Here is a 15,469-nt window from a genome sequence, read left to right on the forward strand (position 1 = left end):
GTTCAAGTGGAGATAGTCGAGCAAGCAATTTTATATGCCCAGAACTGAGAGGAGACATAAATTTGAAAAAAGATAAGTAAAGCCACAAGAATAGGTGAGATTATCTCGGCAGGGATTCACAACAAAAGTTCTGCAGAGTCCTAGGGCCGGTGAGATACTACCAGGGCTGCTAGTAAAGAATGATTGAAAATATATTAAACATCAACTTTTGAACTTCAGGTGCTGCACAATGTGATGGGCTGTGACTGAGCGCTCCCATTAGCAATTTTGTCAGAGGATTTTGGTCCCAAAGAGCAGTGGGCAGCAGGATAGCGTTCAATGAGATGAGTCTATTCTCAGATTCTAACGCCAGGTGAGGGAGGCTTGTGATGTCTGATGAATGCTGCTGCTGCAAAGTGAAGGATGGTACGTGAATGATGTCAACCTCTACCTCTCAAATGATCTTCCCCGCCTCCCTTTATGCACAGCAAACTTACTTGAGGAAGCAAATAAGCTTTACTGATATAACAGAAAATTAGAAGGAAATGTTCATTTTAAAGAAGACACTTATATACTCCAACAATAACCTGCCTCCTGCCACTGTTACAGTAATGCTGTAAAATGCGGATTATGAGGGTTAAAAGTAAAATGTATTGTGAGGTCTTCTTCATATTCCTTGAGATTTTTCTCACCTAGTTATTGTGCCTTTCTGTTTTATATTTCATCTGCATTGGTTCTTCACAAATATGTCTGATAGTCAGGTATTGGTGATTTCTGAAGATGAGGTATGAGATGAAAAAGGAGGATTCTAGAGTTAGGCCTATGGACAGTTTTAATTAGGTAAATGGAGAGAGATTATAATCTTAGTTTACTCACTGCACCAGTACAGCAAGGGAACCAAAGGAATTTCACCTTTATAACGAAAGCTGCTCAATAAAATTTACATCCTAGCCATCCTATTCATTGTATACAGCCTGTGGCAAACAACTAAAAGGCAGCACTAACTCTAGAAAAATTTAAAAGATACGTACAAATCACAGCCAGTTGACAAAGAAAGATGCTGATCATTTCAAAAAGCAATTTGGAATTTAAAGATTTGGTTTGAAATTTTAATGATTTTGTTTTAAAAAGTTTAGGGAAAAGGCTCAGAAAGCAAGTTATTTAGGAGTTAAGAGCATGATCTATAACCTAGAAAAGGAAAAGTTGCATAGTTGGTGAGGATTTAATAGAAATAACAGGAAAAATTATAGTTAGTAAAATGTGAGGGTGAGGTTCCGTACAAGAAATTTTGAAAGTTCCACTCTCGACCAGTGTGATATGTTTACATATTAATGATATGCCATATGACATTAAGAGGTTTTGTATAACAACTAGAAAATAATAGCTTCTCTCTTCAGTTCGATGAATAAATTTCACCAATACATGTCATGCTGTAGAATTTCTAAGATTATAAATGCCAGTGAAATTTAAGAAAATACTTTCTATTACAAAATGCTGCTCAATACAAGCAAAGGACAAGATGCATTTGATGTTTATGTTTGTATCTGAAAACAGAGGTTCTATTTTGCAAGAACTGTATTTGACATGTGTTGATGGTGCCCCAAGAAAATTCATATATGCACTGGAATCACAATACAGTGGTTTCTTTCTGAAGACCTACTGTTGTCAAAAACTCTTGCATATAAAATGAAAATAAATGAATGACACTACAAAAACTGTTATTAAACAAACCAGTCCACTGAGGGTAGTTTTAAGACAGTATGAAAATTTGGAAAATTTCTACATGCCGAAATCCAGTGGCTTAACCGAGAGACAGTTCTTCCAGGGCAGTTTAAGCTAAAAGTGAATTATAGGAGCACTTTCCAGATATTAGTAAGCCAGATTTTGCTGAATGCTTTGCAGATGAAGAATAGTTGCAGAAATTAGACTGCTTAGCAGACATTTTTCATCACATTATCCAGTCGAACAGTCTTTGTAAAGTCCAGGAAAACGTTTTTACTTTAAGCAACTAGATTCCTGAATTTAAAGTAAATCAAATATTTAAAAAATATATATTGCAAAAGAAAATTTTGAAATGTTTGCTACTTGGCTTTGAGAGGGGGACAAGTATCAAGCTATACTGAAACCATCTAAGAGAACTTCACAATAACACTGAAAGTGTTTTCCCTTTCAATCCAAGTGTATGGCTGTATGAAGAACTCTTTCTCTTTATTTCCTTCTCAGCATGAGAACTTGACAGCATGAGAAGCAGAATAACTTGAGCTGAAGTTTGCTTATACGCCCAAGATGACAATCAGTGCTCTGTCCTTGATGAGTTCTGGATTTCTGTGGAAACACAATATCCTGCCACCTATAAGGAAGCAGTGACCATTTTGCTGTGGTTTCAACTTTTCATTTATGAGTGTTTCTTTTTTAACCAGCATCAAAAACAAGGACAGAAATTGTCTGATTACAATTTAAAATGAAATACAGGCACATTTAATCTCATATTTTTGACCCAGAATTATGTATTTTTGCAGCAAAAAAGCACACAGTTTTCATATTACATATGTAAATTTTATTCTTTCTTTATTGTTCAATTTTTAAAATCCAAATATAGACCAATAAAAAAAGATCTAGAAACCAACACATCAGCATGATATTATCAGCATGATAATATTATATTAAGCTTATATTGAGCTTAATCATGTCACTCAGTAAGAAAATATTTTGTCAAGTCATATAAAAGACTTTGGTTTTTATATATATACTAAGCTATATTTTTATTTATACTGTTTTGGCTTATGATTTTAGAAGGTTTATTATTCATTATTGACAATAAATCTTTGTGTTATAAAATCAATTTATGGGCTTTATTTAAATTAAATTGATCGAATCTACTTTTCATAATGTAAATCTCATTTTTGCATAAACCAGTTATTTTATATAAATTTGTTCTGTTTGCCTTATGACTTTTTAAAATTTATGAAAATAAAATAAAGTAATTTTTAAAGCTAAGCTAAACTTTACCCTTTCTTTTTTCAATAAAGATAAATTTTAAAAAGTCATTTTTAGTTGTAAATAGGAAGAATACACTCTTGCCATACACTATATACATCATATATCACATCTCATTAGCATCTTGAATAGTGGAAAGTTGTGGTAAAGTTTTGTAGGTCTTCTTGAATAAGGTTTAAGGAAATCAAGTAAGAAACTTCAAAAAGGAGAAGAAAAAACTAAAGTTTTCTCTATCATCATTCAAGTTGTTATCCTTAATAAGAAGGGGAACCACATGAAATAAATAAGCTGGTAATAAGTTGGCCAAAATAAACATATCCATAGAAAACTATCATTCTCTCAATAACATTATTATTGGTTTATTATATCTACAACTTACTGGTCATACTAACATACCAGGAGCTGTAGAATTAATCATTTTTATGTAAGAATTTCCTAAGACCAGAAAACTATTGAATAAAGTTGGTCTAGGGAAAAGAGGAGAGGCCTAGGCGTGAAGACTGAAGCAGTTCAACTTTTACAGAGCAGATGGAGGAGGATTCACTGGTAAGGAGGATGAGAAGCAACAACTGGAGAGTTAGTAAAAAATATAAGAGGATCTAGTATCATGGAAATGAAGGCAGTAGAAGTTTCCACTAGGATGAAATGGTCAACTCTATTATATTTGGATAAAATATATGAAATAATATGAAACTGTAATAATGTGTACTAGACTTAACATCAGTTGGAGAGAGACTGATGACTTTAGTTGACCCTTTCATAGGAAGGTTAATTAGTAAATGTGAGCTAAGGAAATGGAGTCGTTGAGTAAAGACGACTGCTTTTTTGTTTTGTTTTGTTTTGTTTTGTTTCTGTATTTCCTGTGTGCAGGTAAAGAAAGAATTAGGGTGGTAACTGGAGAGAATGAAGAGACTTTTTAAAATGAAAAGGCTTGCATATGGTTAAGTGCTGACAGGAAGGATCCATTAGAAAGAGAAGTGAAGATACAGAAGAGAGGCGACTGTAGAGAGGATAAGAAGGGGATGGGACTCGAGCATGGTGGAGAGCAGGCTCCATGACAAGGAGGGTAACCTTCTCTGCAGCAACGGAAGGGGGAGGAAGCAAGAGGTACTTGCTTATCATGGGGAAGGAATGTTGGGTTTAACAGACTGGTACCCTATCTTTCTAACTTTTAATTCTGTGTTCTCTCCATTATATAATAGTGTCTGAGTATAAACAAAAACAAAACGTTCAGGTTTAAAATACTGGCATTTGAAAATATTCATATCCCTCTCCTTGCTTTCCCTCCTTACCCCTTTCCCTTACCCCTTACCCTCTCCTCCTCCCCTTGTCCCCAGATGACCTAGCACAATGAAGTCTTTTAAAGTTGTAAAATAGGGTCAACAATTCAAAGTCCTTTGTGGAGTTCTGTAGCACTGACCATATTTGCCATAAATCTTAACCACAATCAGGTTTTGAATAAGAACAGAATCCATATGCCATTGCTCTTATCAGATATTAAATCAAAAGAGGGAGAAGGGTCTGAATTCAAGCACATACATGTCGCACCCTATTCTAGCACCATTCTAATTTCTCGCATCAGGTCTGTGTGTATTGTGAATACTTTGGGATTTAGGAGGCTTCTGATAAGGGAGATTATTTATTTGTGTTTTTGAAAGAGAGTAGGTACGGAAACGGGAAGCTAAGATTAATTACTTCTTCCAAGCAGGAAGAAAACTTGGGCTACTATTCAACTCCTCATTTTAATTTTGATTCTAAATTAACTTTTAATATCACAACAAAGTGGGCAAATAAGTAATTCCTTATGGTAAAGTATAGGATTACTAAATCATTTGTTACTCTGGGATGCTTAGTACAGAAAACTAATTCCTCTAAATGAGACTATGTATCAGAGAAATATGTTCATTATACAGAAATATTTTTGACCAATAAAATCTTAGATTTCCATGACCACAAAATTTTTAATTAGGTGTTAATAAATTTTTAAAGGCATTCATTTGCTTATACATCTAAAGCTTTATATTCAATTGAAATCTCTTTTTAAAAGAAGTTTTTGAATAAGCTGAATCATATCTTTCTTTTTTTTTTTTCAAGCTAAACAGAATGGAATGCCAATAATTGCACAGGGTTCAACTTCATATAACAAGCACTTGGCACTTGACAGATTCTTTCCAAATGAATGGATGAGCCTGAGAATTCAGGCATGTATCCTACTCTAGCTGGTAAACGCATTGTAGAAAAGGAAGTCATCAGCAAGTCAACTTCAAATATTTAACAAAACAGTGTATGATTGAAAATTAACTACTGCACAAACACAAAAAGTTATAATCGTGAAAAGAATTCCTGACAGTTTCTGATAGTGTCAACAAAAGTCAACCGGGGAGAGTCCAGAATAATCACCTGTTGGCATTCGAGAAATACCAGCTTTGCAGAGGTCAATGAAACATTAGCCAAAGAGAGAAAAATCCATGCTTAAGGATTTACCTTCAATTACTAAAAGTAATTTTGTTTTATTCCTAATTTCATTTTCAAACAGAATGCAAATGAAATACCGGAAAAAGTCTGTGAACCCTAAATAAGCAAAATTTAACTTTCCCTAAGAAAATGTTTAATTTGAATTTGCATATTGTTAAACACCTTCTGGCAATTTTTAAGTTAAACATACTCTATTAGCAGTTGCTTGTTTCAAGCAATTTTGGAATGTAGACTTTAGGGCTAGCTCTGAATTTAAATTGCAGGGAAAGCCTCCTCCTACTCAGAGCCCACTCACTATCACATCACCCTGCTTTATTTTTTATAGCATGTGTCACTATTTAAAATAAATGTTTATTGAATAAATGGGTGGATTTACTCATTTCAAAAATATTTATTGCACCCCTATCATGTAAAAATACTTATCTGTTTCTTAATCATAAAACTTTCTTAGCAAATGACAGCTCTAGTTCAGGATGCAGAAAATTTTTTGTCCTTTTGGTCTCGCTATTGAAAACTGCATTATGTGATAAAAACTGATTATATCTGTTATGTATTTTGATAAAGCTATCATAAATTACTAATTAACCAAAAATTTTAAAAGCCTCCTGTGCCCATTTTTGCAAGCAAGACTATACCAAGATGCCTTAGTAATTCTAGTTAGTCATTTTTGAATCTGGGCTCCTATTAAGTATTTCAGGCACTGTTCTAAATACTGTACAAGACACATCTCATGTAATCCTCACCAAAATCCTTTGTGACATATACTGCAACTGAACCATTTAACTCGTGAGGAAACTGAAGTACAGAAAGATTAAAGAACTTTCCCAAGGTGACATCACCAGCAGATAGAACTGTACTGTAATTCATCTCCATGCTACATCCCAACCTCTTGCCTTTACTCTTTATATTATATGGCTTCTCACTCAGGAATAAAAGCTCCTTCTTTTTTCAAAAACTTAATGTTGTCCTAGCCTCACAAGTGGTCACCAGCACCAGGAGAAGTGCCGGGCCATCTCAGGGAAGCCACAAAGTCATGAGCTTCTTCCCTTCCCCTAAGAGACATGTTTAAATAATTAAAATATTTTTTTTTCCCTATAGGCTCACTTCTTGAAATATGGAGTTTTATACTATGTTTAAGAACTTCAAAGGTTTACCCAAGTTCATGGCCCGCATGCACAAATCATTTTCCCTCAGAGTTATGGCCTACTACAGTTCTCTTTAATTAGAGAATGCACTCTCTCTCCATCAAAAACATAATTTTATGTCTTTTCTCCTAAACTCTCCTCAGGACTCTCCTTCTCGGCGAAGTGATTCTTGAATAGTTTTACCTCACTCTAAGGCAAAAAAATGTTTGCTTATCACTATTGAGGGCACTGCCAAGCTCCGAGGCTGCTAAGGCTGAGTCTGTTTCTCACCCATGAATGAGTTGGTGTTTGTCCTGTCTACCTTATTAAATTGGAGCCCTGAAAATAAAGGTTCTGCAGTAAGTGTATTCCCAGTAGTTATTGAGTCCAGACTGAAACTGGACAAGAGATTGTGTCATTCTGCTGAAAAACAAAACTCTGTTGACGAGGTCACCAAATCCTTTCCTGCTTTGGGGGTTTGCTTTTACTGGCTGCCCCACAGCCCTGTGCCACCTCTAAAACCAGGAAGCACATGGTGTTTCCTGTCCCTCCTGCTACCTTGCAGGAAATGTCTGGCTTTGGTTCATCCGGGATGCACTTGTTGGAAATATCAGCAGAAGAGGCAGAGGAGGAGCTAACACAAAATCTAGACAGTGGAAGGACTTTTGCCTGGCCAGGTGACTTTCTTCACTTTTGCCTGCTGTTTCTCCTAAAAGGCATGTCTACACATTAGTAGTGACCTTGTAACACACCAATATGAATTTTACTAGTCCTTTTAGGTGTTAAGTCTAATATTAAGTGATATTAAAATACTTCTACTTAAAATATTCATTCTTTTTTAAATTCTTCAATTTTAAAGCGGTACTATCCTCCTAAAATAATGGATTGTTTTATAACTAACAAGAAGATCATTTTCATTTTTTTATTAGAGAAGAATGTAAAATTCCAACTCACTTTAATTTTATATTAACCAACAGAGAGAAATTGTTCATATAAAAAACAAATGAATTTGGAGGAGAGAGTAAAATAGCTAAAACTTATATAAAATAGTTAATATTTATTACACATTTATTACTATGTCAGTTCAGACCCTCCAAGAAGCAGAGCCCAAGGCAGGATTACATGAGAGATTTGCTGAAGGGTACGCTTATGATTGATAAGGGAGCAAAGGTGCTGGTAAGAACCTCCAGACCATGTTGTAATTTCTTACGCCTTTCTTATACTTATACTTTTCTAGACTTGAATGAAATTGTCTGAGTTTTGATAACTATGATATTTTATTTACAGTTAATAAAAAAATAACTAGTTTGACATCAAAAGTAGTCATATCTGATATGAGCACTTGAATTTGTTTTTATTATAATTTCAAAACTAACATTAGCAATAAGAGAATCATAGGAGGGAAGCAATTTTGAATGCCTGGGACCCTTAAGGTCATCACATTCAGCCTTCCACCCAGAGATGGCTTTTCAACTTTTCCCTGAACGTGACTCTTGTGAGGGAAATAGTTTCATCACAGAGCAATTTACTTTATTACTAGCAACTTAATCATTAGAAAGTTCTTCTTTTTATTTATTTTTATGTAGCCTTTAGGACAATTTTCCTATAACCTTCCCTCGTAGAGTTTTAAGAAGAGATATTAGAAGAAAGTTGTTGGGGGCCTCCTCTCCTCTGGCCTTGGATAACCAACCCAAGCTCATCTTACCTTTTCTCCTCTAATATTGTTTCTAGGGTCAAAACCCCTTCAATAAGCCTCCTCTAAATGTGCTATTCATTTTTCAATATCCTTCCAATTATATGACACTCAAAATTTGATTATCCAACCAAATGAAGTGACTAGTGTTGAATACCAGCAGATGATCTAGTCTCTGTATTTCTCTTAGGGAATTAGATTTGGGTCATTGTAGGTCATAGCATTGCTTCATGTTGAATATGCACTAATGAAAACCTCGAAATTATAGAACTGTAAATCCAGATAGAACCGCGAAGATGACATTATTCTAACATCCTCTTTCTCAGATGAGAAAATTAAGAAGCTACAAGACTTTTTACCAAAAGTCATGCAGTTAATTTGTGGCAAGATTAAATTTTAAAAATTCTAAAATGATGCTTCATTTTATTTTTTTATTTTATTCTCATACAAAGTGCTGTTGAGCTTGATGTCCCACCCCATTGTCCACTTAAGTAAACTGTCTCTTAAACTAAGTGCTAAATTTTACATTTATCTTTTTTTCATATGATATTGATGGCTTTGTGTATTCCATATTAATCTTTTTAAAGATTAAATGAAGAAAAGTGGAGAGTGATTTAGTGAAAAGTCTTGAATCATTGTATTGATATGGTTTTCTTGTTCGAAATGCTGCTTAGTCCCATTCACCTCTCCAGGGCAGCCCTCGTATACTGCCCCACTTGGGCTAATCCTTCTGCCTTACCAAATTTCTTGATCTGATAGCCTGATCTATTAGATAATACTTCTCACCCACTTCTTAAACAATAGCCATCCTTATCTTCACCCAAGGCAAGTATGTCACCTTAGAAAGCACTTTGCTTCTGTTAATTTCTGAGTCCTTAAGTATAATCCCCACCTACTCACTCCATTCAGTTGGGTCTCAGCCTACATTCTAACAAACGCCCTCTCCTAGCAGTAATTGCTCTTGCCATTTTACTTGTGTACTCTACCTTGCCAGAGGGGTGAGCCTCGACACCCACCCACCACCCACCCCACCTCCATAGAATTTCAGAGTTCGGCACCATCGGTTTATCTGTTCATCTCCACCTATTCATGTCCATCTACATTTTCTCAATATTCGTAGCATGTCTACTATATGTAAAGCACATACTAGTAGTCACCTTATTCATTCAGTACCTTGTTTTGGCTATTTAAAGCTATTGCTAAAGCCTACCAGTTTCTTCCAATGAATATTTGAGTGTACATTAAATCAAAGAAAACCAATGTTCATAAGACAAGTATAGTATGTATACATCTTAGGTGTATAAATTATAGGTCTTTTGCATTCAACTCCAAGTACTGCTTTACGAAGTATTTAATAGTACTCTTGCTATATCGTTCCTTGCTCTAAGATACTGACTGGAACCACCCTATAATGACATGGCTTACAGAGTCTATATATTAAACTGTCATTACATAGATCTCAGTTGCTAACTCAGTAATTTCATTTTACTTTGTGTGTTTGCTATTGTTCTAGTTTCTATTCCTTTTTATATTCCTGGCCCCCACTAAAAATAATGTGGAGATTAAATTGTTCTATATTCAATATTATGGTAAAGAAGAGAAAAGGGAAAACTACCTGGATAGCACTCCCTCCCTCTATGGCTCCTCTTCCCTACCTATCAAGGATTAGGAGCAGACAAAGCTTTGAAAGAAGAGAAAAACATTTAACGCTTACCGTTATTTCCTGGTAGCCACAATAAACCATGACAAGTCAAAACTTTACATACTTTAGTTCTCTTTCACTTATCCGCTCATCCATCCAGCCATCCAAAAGCAAACATACAAAATACTTTGGAAGCTCCTACTATGGACTCGGCAGTTTGATCTAGTTAATTCAAAGTAATATCAAGGTAACAAGACCTTTATGTGCTCTGAAATTTAACAAAAATTCAAATGAGAATGTATGAAAATTGTGAACTTGGTTTCAGAAAATGGGGTTCCTGTGTAAAAACTGAATTACTGGTGCCTGATGTAGTAAACCCAGCTCAACGCACTCTGCGTTTGGTTGACATTGCCTGGTATACTCTGATATGCTCTGATATGTTTTGTGAGGATTCTTTATCTTGACTTAACTAATCCTCTGCATAGAAGCTTTGCTACTCCATATTAGTGCCCCCCCACTCAGGAATCATGAAAAAGTGTTCAACTAGTTTAGGGGAAGTTAATCAAACATACCAAACACAGGAATTATAGAGTCACTTGCCACTAGACTAAATCTCTAATATGGATCTGTTTAATTATTTACTCTTTGCAGTGTCACGGCAGTTTAGTTTAGGGCAAAGAGCTAGGCTGCCTGCATTCAAACCCTGGCTCTACCACTTACAAGTTGTATAATCATGTACAAGTTTCTAATCATTTCTCTGTTTCAATTTCTCTATCTGTAAGAAAGAATGGTAATAATACCTAATTAACAAGAGGATTAATAAATTAATGCATGTAGAAAACTTAAATAGGATATGATGTTATAAAGGTTAGTTTTTATTATAATTTAAACTCAACTTTCTAATCATAAAAACAATATCATAAATGTAATTTATTATGTTTAAATTCCATAGCTTGTGAATCCTGAAAAGTAATACAGATAGACTGTCCACATGTCTTTGGTTTACAATTTCTTGATCTATTTGACCCCAGACCATACTTAATGTGACAAATCAAAGGATTTTCTTCTATTGGTGAAACTTTGCCATCAAACCAGTAAAGGCATGAAATGACTGAAAATTTGTGTAAACTTGTAGGCATATAAATGTCTCCATTTATATGGGTACAAGTCCGGGTACAAGTTTCTGGGTACAAGTCTCCAATGCTAAATTGGAAACTAAGGCAATCACACAAGCTTGGCAGAATAGTGAAGGGCAGATGAGAGAGGTGAGAACATGGTTTTAATTAGCCTGTTAATTCTTTCAATATTTTCCCTCCCTTGAGAATGGAGGACAGTCTGGACAAGCTTAAACAAACATCCACATACCCATAATAGCAATTAAGAGAAAACAGCTTAAACATGTTAAACTAAAAATCTGAAAACAAACAAAATCTCAAACACTAGCTTGAACCTACGAATATTAGTTCATCCCTTAAGATCCCAAGTGATATATAAATTTCAAGCAGAGAGATCACAAGAAGCACAATAGAAAGGAAGCAGCTGGTTGGCAGCTGCACAGTAATACCATAGGCCAGTTTTTATGAAAATGAAAAGTAACACATTCGATTAGAGCCTATAAGTGCAATTTCTCATCCCTGGTTATTTCATAGCTAAACAGAAAGGTTCTCCCATGTTTTACTCCCTTCACATTTGTGCCCAATCCTTCAGCCCTAGATTAAAGGCAAAGAACAGACATGAGTCTCAGTCACTTTATCTGCTTTCTAAATCTAAATTCAAAACTCATATTCATTCAAAGTCAATATGCAAAGAATACCATGAGAGAGATTGTTTTGGTCAAAGAAACCAAAGAAAGCACGTTAATTATAACTTGTATTTACATAGCACCTAACTTAGGAGGAGATCAAAGCAAATGCATGTGTGAAGAACGTCAAACCCGCCAGCCAAACAGGAAAGCTGTGGAGCTTCTTTTCCACTCCAAGTTATCCATATAAGGTGGGGTTTCCTTTTATGTTTAAGTTTAGACATCATCAGAAAAGTCAAACCACAAGAGAATGGTGAAAGTCGTGTTAAAATGTGGTTGATGTTTATGTCTTCCGTACAACCCTCTGGTGGAAAGTCTGAATCGGCTTCTCTAAAAGCCTTCCTTATTATGTTACATAATTAGAAGCCTTTATTGCTAAAATAAAATTAAAATTTAGTACTCTTGATAAAGCTCAGCTTGATACCTAAATGGCCAAATAAATTATTAGTATGACATAAAAGACTGCTAATGACAATTCTTTAAATCCTGAAAATGCTAAATAGAATAATGAGTTAGAATTCATTTTTGTTTCTTTCTGAAAAGAAGGGAATCATTTTAAAGCATGAATTTATGTAAAATTATTGATTAACCACCAAATTTTGCTATGCTCATTGTGGAACAAGAAGGTAAATCTCAAAATTCAAGACACGCTTAAGCTGTAGTACAGAAATATAGCATGTATAATCAGAATGAAATTTATAGCACTGTGGGAGTTTACCAATAAAGAAACTTTGGTTCTGTGGTGGGAGAGGCCAATTATATCTTTAGCTTTAAAGGCAATTGTTATTTAACAGACAGAGATGGGGGAGAGAATTGGAAAAAAAAACATTCAAGAATGACAATGAGACAAGACCATGAGGTGGAAAAAGTGTGGCCTAAAAAGGGAACAGTGAATCACACAGTGCTGTCTGTCAATTATGTCTCAATAAAGCCGGGGGCAAAAGAAGAAAGAAAGAAAGCAGTGAGTAGCCCAGAATAGTTAAAGATGGGTTAGGGTCAGAAAAATGACAGAGAGAATAATATTGGACTGGAAAGTGAGAATGTAATCCCAGTTCTATCGCTTAGCAACCTTGTGACATTAAATAACGTACATAAACTCTTCAAGACTCTCTTTTCTCTTCAGTAAAATGGAGTTAATAATAGTGTATACCTTATATGATTTCTGTGAAAATTAAGTGAAATAATCCCTGTGATGCTCACAAAAGCAAAAAGTATGTTGAATTTATTTTTATATGACCAGAAGCAATCACAGTGCTTGAAACAGAGTAAGTGCTCAATAAATGTTAGTTTCCATGGTTATTACGAACTTTTAGGTAAGACTAGAAAAGTAAGACCAGTGCACCAAGGCCTTACAATGCAATAAAGAGGGTTGGGGTGTATACAGTGAGAAATGGAGAGATAGTGGTAGGTTTTGTGATTATAACATTGCCTAAGTTAATCTAGAAAATTTTGTGATTATAACATTGCCTAAGTTAATCTAGAAAAAGAAGACTAGTGTTTGAACTATCATTGAGGAAGCTAAAGAGAGCCTAAACTAGACTAGTGGCTGTGAGCATAGAAAAGAAGAAAGACAGGAGAGATATCTTGGAAGACTCAGGAACAAACCGTAAGAAAGCCATAGAATATTCTCTCTGCCTTCTTAAAAACAAACGAAAGGCTTGAATTCATCAATTACTTAAATTCAACATTACACTGACCACTGGGATAATAAAACAAATTCTAGAACTTGAAAATCCTTAAGATAGTAGTAGTCCCAGCTAAATTAGACATTTAACTAGCAGGAAGCTTCCATCTTAAACCAAGAAAAAGTCAGAAAAGCAGACCATTTCATTTTAATAAAGGAGTTAAGAGTACTGACTGGGTAGACAAACTGCCAGGGTTCAATCCCAGCTACACCACTTTCTAGCTCTGTAGCAAGTTACTTAACTACCCCACGCCTCACTATGCTATATCTGCAAGATACTTGTACCTACTGGTGTCTAATTAGCACCAATACCTATTTCAGAAGCTTTTTGCGAGGATTAACGATTCAATATACTTTAAACAATTATAATTATGCCTGATTAGTCATTGATAAATGATAGTTATGTTAATTTCTGAGCTTTCATATCTGATCTGAGCTGAGCTTACTGGTGGCATATGGATCAATTTCAAATGCTGTGCCGCTTTCACCACAGTTTGCAGTGGTTGGCCCATATACCATAATACACCACTGCTCGAATAAAACTCATTAATTTTCCACTTCTTCTCACTTGCCACATACCAAAGATACAAGGTTTGACAATTTTGCTATTTGAAATATTACTCTTCCCCGTACGCATCATGCATATCCACATTGTACAGTGGGAGGGCTATAGGGACCAAGTATTATGGCTGCAGATGACTAAAAGAACAAATATTAAAACAAGTGTCTTATTTGGCTGCAAAAAGCTCAAATATTTTCAATGATTTTAAAAAATGACATTTTCAAATATGCATTACAGAAACAAAATCCATATTGAAGTTTCATCCAATATAAAGATTTAAGAGAAAGTGAACCAACTTTGTATTATTTTCTTGGATAATGAGTTTTAAAAAAATACAGAGTGTTCTCCTGTTCATCATCACACAGTAGACAATAACTACCTAATTACTGTATAAAAATATAAAATGTAATGAGTTCATCAATAATGAAATATTATATAATTTATTTATCACCATGTAATTACTATATAAAATATAAAATATACATTAACTCAAGAATTTTATATCATCATTCTAATATATAAACTTTTCATTATTTGTTATAAGGCTTTTCAAGCCTCTGGTGATTAATTACTATTTAATGATGTAGCAGCCATTCCAAACAATTCACTAGATTAAAACTGTTCCCTTGACTAATTCAGCATCTGCTGAAATTTTAACTACCCTGAATTATAAATTTAGTGTCACCATAGACATACTAAATTAATTAGTTCCTTCACCCACCATTGGGCATAAACTATGTGCATTGGAAATCCCTATTTCTTGATATCTGAAAACAATAGGAAAGGAAGAAAGATCTAAAGATTTTAAAAACAGCATTAAAAAGGCTAAAAAGTAAACTATTGCAAGTGACCACAACTCTAATTTATAGGCACCTACATTATTTTATTCAAGATTTTCCTATAAAGCAAAACAGAGTTAAATGTATCTCTATATCTCTACCATACTAATCTGAAAGTGGAAATCATAAATGCCTAGAGTGATCCATTGAAAGTCAAATTGATCTTTCTAAGAAATAAACTCCAGTTTTCTGTATAATTATTCTTCAAGTCAAACAAAAAGACTATTCATGATTATGTTATAAAATCACATCTGTCTAGATAAAGCAAACCATGTTTTCATCACTAATAAGCAACATGATTCAGTGTTCATATCTGTTATCCTCTTGTTCTCCTTTATCAACAAATAAAAACAAAACATGAAAGAAGCAAACTGATCTTTAACCAGGAAAAATAAAATATTCTATCTTTTGATTATCAATCCTGGCAAACATATTGTCATGCTCTATACTCAAGAGAGCTGGTTCAGAGATTTAAATTAAAATGCTAAAGAGTTAAAATAGCCTAAACTAATTTAAAAATAAATAAATAAATACATTTTAAGCACTTACTCTCTAATTCCAAAACTTACCATAAAGCTACAGTGATCAAGACAGTGAAGTATTGACTTAAAGACAGACACATAGATTAGTGGAAAAGACAGATACATAGATTAGTGGAATGGAATATGGTCCA

Source organism: Pteropus medius, unplaced genomic scaffold (genome assembly GCF_902729225.1).
Source record: "Pteropus medius unplaced genomic scaffold, Ma_sr-lr_union100, whole genome shotgun sequence".
Taxonomy (NCBI): domain Eukaryota; kingdom Metazoa; phylum Chordata; class Mammalia; order Chiroptera; family Pteropodidae; genus Pteropus; species Pteropus medius.